Raw genomic sequence first — 7,683 nt, 5'->3', positions numbered from 1 at the left:
AAATAGAAAAAGTATATTGACTTTGTTTTGGAAAGAACGGGGAAAGGTCAGGCCCTATGTGAGGTTTTTGCTGTCTGTGTCTCCGTTTTACCCTCCTATTTGCACTGGTGACTGTTGCTATGGAATTAGAAGGTAAAGGGAAAAATATAATTTTAGAGTTGTCACTAGAACAATATTTTTAAGCAAGTAAAAGGCACTTGCAATGTAAGCAGCATTTTTAAATATTTTTAAAGTTGTGAATGGGAACATGTAACAAATTTAAAATAGAGGTGTTATCCCAATTTGCCTGCAAAAGTGGAAATACATTTTTGGACTGGAAAAAGATCAATTTCCACCATACCATGCAATATTCTGCTACTATAATGTCAATTAGTACAATGTAGTGGAGAGGGCAGCACAGATACATAATTTGGGTGTTTTGAGTGTTGGGTCCTGCCTAGGTGCTCACTCATTGCAAGGTAAAATTTAAATGTTAGCCATTTCCACAGTTCACCATTTTAAAACATTGTCTTTTCTTCTTAAAATGTAATTCTTTAATAATATAGCCTAAGTAAAATCTGAATTACACAGGATAATTTCTAACACACATACATTTTATGAGAAACTGTTACCTACTAAAGTATATATATAAAGGACCAGTCAGCTAGATTATTTCTCCAATTACAATGATGCTCAAAAACCTTGAGAAAACACTGATAAATATTTACAGCTGACTAGAAGGTGGTAACTTGCTGTAAACATATTGCAGGGAATTGATCAAATCTGGAGCAGCTGTGCACGGCTACCAATCATCTTCTCTCTTTAATTTTCAAATTTTAACTGAATACACTGATGAGAGAAGCTGATTGGTTACCATGGGCAACTGCTCTAGATTTTGTCTGCTCCAGTTTTGATAAATTCCCCCCGCTGAGTTTATAGACGGTACTATACAGCTTTAACACAATCTGTGAAACAAATCAAAAGTCCAATGATGCTCGTTGAGACATAAGTTAAATGTGCAGTTATATAGAGATCCACTTCCAATGTGTTATACATTTTTGGAAATGTAACATCTAAAGATTATCTTTATATGTTTTGATCTACTAAAAAAGTTTCCAGAATAATTTTTATTTTGGAGTATTTATTCATATAAAATAATAAGAGTTATGGCTTCCATTTTTTTTTGTTTTTTTTACGTGGTACAATGTGTTGTTCTATTTTGCATTGAACTGAAAAATGATTGACTGATTCTTAAGGAGCCTCATTCTTCTAATTCTTGTTTTGAGTTTGGTGATCACTCGCAGTAAGGGCTGTTACACATACCTCAAATGTGTTCAGCTGTGGGTAATTTAGATGACCTAATGGGCCAGTCAACGTTCTGAACAGCATCAAGCATTTCTCCACAGAAAGCTAAACAGTGAGAATTATGATAATGATAATTGTACTGGTTTCCTATGAGTTATATGGTTGTGGGGTTTACCATTCAGTTGACTGTTTGGTTACTATAGTGCCTTCAGCTACAGCTAACCAATACTTTATCTTACACAAGATAACCTCAACACATTACTAAAAGAGTGGTCGGTGAATTGCATTCTGAAATCATTAATGGGTTAGCCCTTTTTCTGTTCAGTTCAGTTCACAAAAATGCTACATTTCCTATCAACACACACCATTGCGTGACGGTGTGAATTGTAACCATAGCCTTTTTATTTCATGGTTATTTATACGGTTATTTGGTTTTTCCATGCTTTAGTTCACACCATAAGGCTATTTGCTTTTTATTTTCATTGGGCAATGCAGCTCAACACTGATGTGAATGAGCCCTTAAATAGCCAGTGGGATAGTAGCCAGAGGAAGCATAGGGCCAGGAAGGGAAACATATTCCCAGCTGCCATGAATCTGGCAGCAGGACATACGGTGTGCTTTTAGGTAGATAAATAGGTTTCAAATAACTATATAAAAATATATTATCAAAATGATCAAATTATTGTTTCTCCACGACAATATAACAGCAACTTCAGGAGGTGTGAAAACGTACACATTTTATACTGCTTGACATGCTTCTGAACATTTTCTCCTTTGCAAAGTTGTAGCAGAGTGCTAAGTCAGTCTGTTCAGTAATGATCAATCCATCCTTATTAATAATTAACAAGTAACCTGACATTCAATAGCCCTTTCTATGTTCAGATTAGTTCTCGTATGAAGTAGTGAAGAGAGATTGAAATAAGTGACCCGTCTTCATGAGTCTCCCATTACCTGTTCACAACAAAAAAGCCCATCAAATTAGAGGCAGCAATGCAGTTGAAGATAATACAGGGGCACAAAGGAATATATGTAGCACATCACCATTAAAGTTGTACCTTTCAAAACCCCTCTAGATTAAAAAAATATTTTAGAAATAAATTATAAGCCAATAAGACAAATTTCTAGCAACTGTAAATTGTAAAATAGCAGTAAAACAACTCTTCAGTATAACTTTGGAGACACCATCATTTCTAATTGGTTCTCATATACAGTAAGTGTATGTATGATTAAAACTTTATTTTTTTTCCATTTTGGATAGAGTAGAAAAGATTAAAATGCCTGTCAGGTTTTATTGAGGCCTGTGCCCCCACTAGGTACATTCAACCTCTTTATTTGTCCTGGAGACCAGTTGGAAATACAACATTTTAGAATTGTAACCATTAAGTGAAGGCAAATGAGTAGATTTTCCAATGGGGACACCTGTTCCAGGGACAACTGTCTAAAAACGCATTTTTTCTCAGTTTAAAGAGCTTTCTTTCACTTCGTGAATGGGGCGCAGACAGCAAAAAAAACCAAAAACACAATCTCCAGGTACCTGCCAGGTATCATGTAGGAGGGGGAGAGGAAGAGTCACATGCTCTCCCATCCCATATGTAACTTTGCTTTCCTGACACCTACATGCCAGCATAAAATGGGTATGGCTCCACCCCCAGCCCAATCACAGGACCAGTTATACTATAAATTAAAGCCTGCCTCCCAAGGTCACCATTCTTTTTTCTGTCCTCACTGCTCAAGCCGGTTATACTAAGAATGTGTTTGAGTTTTTGCCCTCACCTTGCCGGTTTCTTCTGACCTGCCGCACAGGTTCAGCCTCTCCTGTTGCGAAGTTCCCTTTGTTCAGGTGGCTAAATGCAGTCTTATAAGGGAAGCCTCCCCCATAGCCTTGGAGTTGGGGTGCAGGAAATGGTCTCTTGGGGTCTCTTCATACCCATTGTATGTTGCTAGTATTCCAGAATCAAGTTTTTTGTTTCAGCTCATGCACAAAATGTGGCTGCTACGCTGGGGAAGAACATGGAGGTTACCTTTTCCTTTCAGGTCGATCTGTTCATCTTTCTGGTGCTTTTGGAAAGTGGCTCTCTGCGTGCACTAGGTCACATGCATTGTGCCTGATCAAGCAGATGGAGCCACAGATTAATCTTTGGGTTCGCTCTTCCGAAGGATTTTATCCTTACGGATAGAATTTAGTGGTGTACCTCCAGAGTTATTCTGGAAGGCAGTAACTGTATACTTACCTGTCGGTAATTTTCCTTTCCTGATGCCAATACATGGCAGCATACGGGACCCTCCTATGGCTTTCGCATTGAGTACTTGTTACGAGAATGGTGGCATTGGGAGGCGGGCTTTAATTTATAGTATAACTGGTCCTGTAAATTGGGCTGGGGGCAGAGCCATACTTCTTTGGGTATCCATTTAAGATTTCATCCTTGTCTGCTATGATCAGGCATCTTCTGTAGTGAATGTCCTAAAAGCCCATAAGCATGCTTTGCAGGCCAGTAACATTATTGAAGCTATGGGACCAGCATACCAGACAAGAAACTAGCATTTTCAGTTGGCGGTCAGCAATTACAGCCTTCATATTTCTCTTGGTAAAGGTTTACTGTAAGTATATTTTACTCTTACAATGTACAAACAAATACAGTAAAAATGCTGTAGTTTAGCATCATAGTTATATGTTACCCCAGTGAGTTTGAGCAGCAATAAAATGATTTTAATTCTTGCTCTTTGCAGATAAAGTCATGACTTCTCATAAACGTTGTTGTAACACCCTGAGCAAAACACCTGCACTCCTAGTTTTCTAAAGAAAAAATATAGCTATGCTTTCATTGTTTATGAAAAAAATGGTGCATTTATTCCCAGATGGGCAGTTCACACTTTAAATAAAATTAACTAAAAGTGGTTGGTGGAGGCCAATAAATGATGTCAAGCTTCCTGCAAGTGCAAGGCTCTGAATGTTACTGATTATATGAGAGAATGACACTATATTGAACTCACAAATAATAAAATAAATATATTGACTGAACATTCTGGACTGTTTTGATACTGCTGCTAAAATCAAATGAGTGAACTGGATTACACAAGACAGGCTCAGGATCTGGATTGCTGAAATTAGTCCATAAACATTTGTCTGCCAGTACTAAAAAAAAGACCTAGGGCAGCAACAGTTTTGTGTAGGTGAGTGCCCCCTGTTTCATCTTCATTTCTTCTGCATCCAAGTCTGCAAGAAGGATCTTGTATAAAACACATATTTCATTTTTTGAGGAGTATGACACCTTATAGCACTAAAGATCTATGTAGTTAAAGCACAAGCTCTCAATTCCACTCATTGAGCTGCTTAGGTGAAATTTGCTTTGTAAAAGAAAAAACTTTTTTTTTCTTTATATATACTTTTTTTTTTGTTAGGAAGTGTATTTAGGGTAGTTTATGTATTGTCTTTCGTATGTGTGGGCGTTGTTTTCTTTTTTATGCATTTAATTTATTTTTTACTGTACATTTTTAATTTAATTTTTTTCTCATTAAATGTAAAATAATAAAGACTAATGAGGGGCTACATTTGGCAAAAGAACATGCTAAAATAAATACAGTATGTCATCAGCACACCAGAGTCAAGTGTCTAAACTCATCTTTATTGACGCATGTACATCTCATCACAGAAAAGGCAATGTTTCAGGGGCCACTATGGATCTCTTCATCAGGTACAATATGAAGGGACCAAAGTGGCCCTGAAACATTGGCTTTTTCTGTGACAAGATGTACATGGGTCAATTAAGACGAGTTTGGACACTTGACTCCGGTGTGCTGGTGACATCCTGTATTTACTTGGACGCCATCCGCAGTTACTTCAGCACCCATCTAAAAGGGGCATACTGATTAGGAGTGTGGTGGAATATCTATTGGATTTTAGGATAGTTAAAAGGTGCATCCATAACCCTCAGAACCCTTTTTAGGCCCACCCTTAAAAAAAAAACAGAATCTCCATAAATTTTTTCGAAACATATGTCTAAAATGTTACAAAAATCTCCATATTGTTTACTGAAATTTAGCAGCAATAAGAACTGTCAGTCTCACACATTCCTAGTGATTGGGAAAGCTGGTATTACTAATGCAGGGTTGGGCAGGCCATACTCACTCTAGCAATAGCACCAGCTCAGCAGTGGCATGACATTTCTCATAGAATAAGTTTTTTTTTCTCCAAAACTAACATGTATTCTTGAGAAAACTAGCAGCACTTTTTGGATCCTTCTGCTATAACATCAAAAAAAGCAGAGACTCCATAGATTTGGTATCTTTATACCATCATTATATAGGTACACACACTGAACTATAGAAAAGGTCTATCACATAATTGGCCTGATTTAATAAACCATACAGTTTTTGTGTATACTGTATGGTCATGGAGTAGATCAAGCAACCCAACTGTATCCTCATAGTCAGAAGCGTAAATAGAAATCACAGGGCCCCATAGCGAAATGTTGTATGGGGCCCTGTGATTTCTAGTTAGGCCCCTTGCAGAGCCCACCTGGGATCCCACACAGCTCACCTGAGAGTGACCCTGCAGAGCTCACCATAGACTCTATATGGTGGGCTCTACAGGGTCTCAGGTGGGCTGGTCACACCCCTGCACACCTCTTACCTGTCAGCCCCAATCCGCTGTCAGCCTCCTCCAATGCCGGGTGTGGGTGGAGGTTTTATTGATAAATACCAATATTTATATTGCCTTGGCAGATCAGCATGCATGTCTCTCGGAGATTTTCCTTAGTTTGGCCCATGCACATGTTATACCTTAATAAGCAACTGAATTGCTTGTTATATTGTACTTTTTATGTTTTATTATTAAGGTAGAACCTTAACACACCCTTTCCATCGTGCACATAATCAACACATAAAGCTTTAGATCTTTGCTTTAGAAAAGCAAAACAGCTTATGAATTTTGTTTAGAAATACATGTATTTGTTGTTAACACTCAGAAGGGAATTTATCAAAACTGGAGCAGACATAATCTGGAGCAGCTGTGCATGGCAACCAATCAGCCTCTCTCTTTCATTTTCAAATATTAACTGAACAAACTGAAGAGAGAAGCTGATTGGTTGCCATGCACAGCTGTTCCAGATTTTGTCTGCTTAATTTTTTATAAATTACCTCCATACTGTTTTTTTAAAAAAACAGTGATGTCATGGCTGCGTATGGAAGACTCTGCAATCCCCAGGCACTGGGAGGAGGTATCTCAGTAGTGATGATGTCACTTCCTGTTTGTGTCAGTTCAGACTGACCTAGGCTCAGAGGAAGTTGGTTAAATGATGCTAGCCTTCAGTCTGTAGACATCTAGTGGTAGAAAAGAAGTACAGCATAAGAAATCTCTGGGCTGAATGTAAATATTGCAGGAAAATGTAGAATAAGGCCATTTGCTTGCTGAAGGTACTGTGTGTCTAGATGAATGGCTAATTTTACAACATTCAGAATTATGATTTCCCTTGCTAGGTTTGCCTTTGCTCTGTGTGCTTCATTTCTTGTTGTACTGGCACTACACATATCTTGCCTATTGTTATGTGGAATTAATCATATGGGCAGTAATCTTAGCTTCATGAATTGTGTTCCTAGATTGCTTATTGTACAGCAGACAATTGCCACCATAACAAATAGAAAGAGCAAAAAAGCAAAAGGATTAGAAGAGGAGAGAGAAACCATTGATGGGTTATCGGTGGCACAATTCTAGGTAGACTGATCTAGTAAGTGGATACTGTTCAGAAATGTCATTGCAATTACATAAATGTAAGTCAATTATTTAACTTCTGTATCAAACATTATTCTTCTCTAGTGGTCCAAGCATAAGTTCTGCAGAGAAGAGGTTTACACTGTTGTCATCTTTCTTTTACAGACATGTTTAGACTTGTATGGTATTTTTCATTTTTACCTAATGGTTAATAAATAATTTTCATGTGTCCTCAAGTTTTCCTTTGTTGCTTCTTCGTTGACCCATGAAGGATTCCTGGGTATTTCAGACCTGGCCTATTTTAATGCATCATTTATGTTCTATATTTTCTTCATATGCAATATATGTTTAAAATATTCTCTTCAATTGTAAGATGTAAGCTTAAGCTAAATATGAAAATCGGGAAAATAGCTTAAAGAGCATTTGGCATATTTTTTTAGTGACACAGACAACCATAAAAATCTTATAATAGGCCTATAAAAGGAGCAATTCTAATTTTATGTAACGTGAACACTAACAAGCTGCCTGGGATGCCTGGTGCCATACTGACTGCTGATGCATCCCTCTACTTTTCCTAAAACCTATGAGTGAGAAACATATAGTGATAGGCCAGCAGATCTCTAAGTGTTATAGATGTACAATTCCCAGCTTTCCATGTTAGCTCACTGCCTGTCTTGCTAACCAATTGCTAA

The sequence above is a fragment of the Nanorana parkeri genome, unplaced genomic scaffold, assembly GCF_000935625.1.
Source record: "Nanorana parkeri isolate BGI_ZX_2015 unplaced genomic scaffold, ASM93562v1 scaffold1014, whole genome shotgun sequence".
Taxonomy (NCBI): Eukaryota; Metazoa; Chordata; class Amphibia; order Anura; family Dicroglossidae; genus Nanorana; species Nanorana parkeri.
This window is presented reverse-complemented; position numbering follows the sequence as displayed.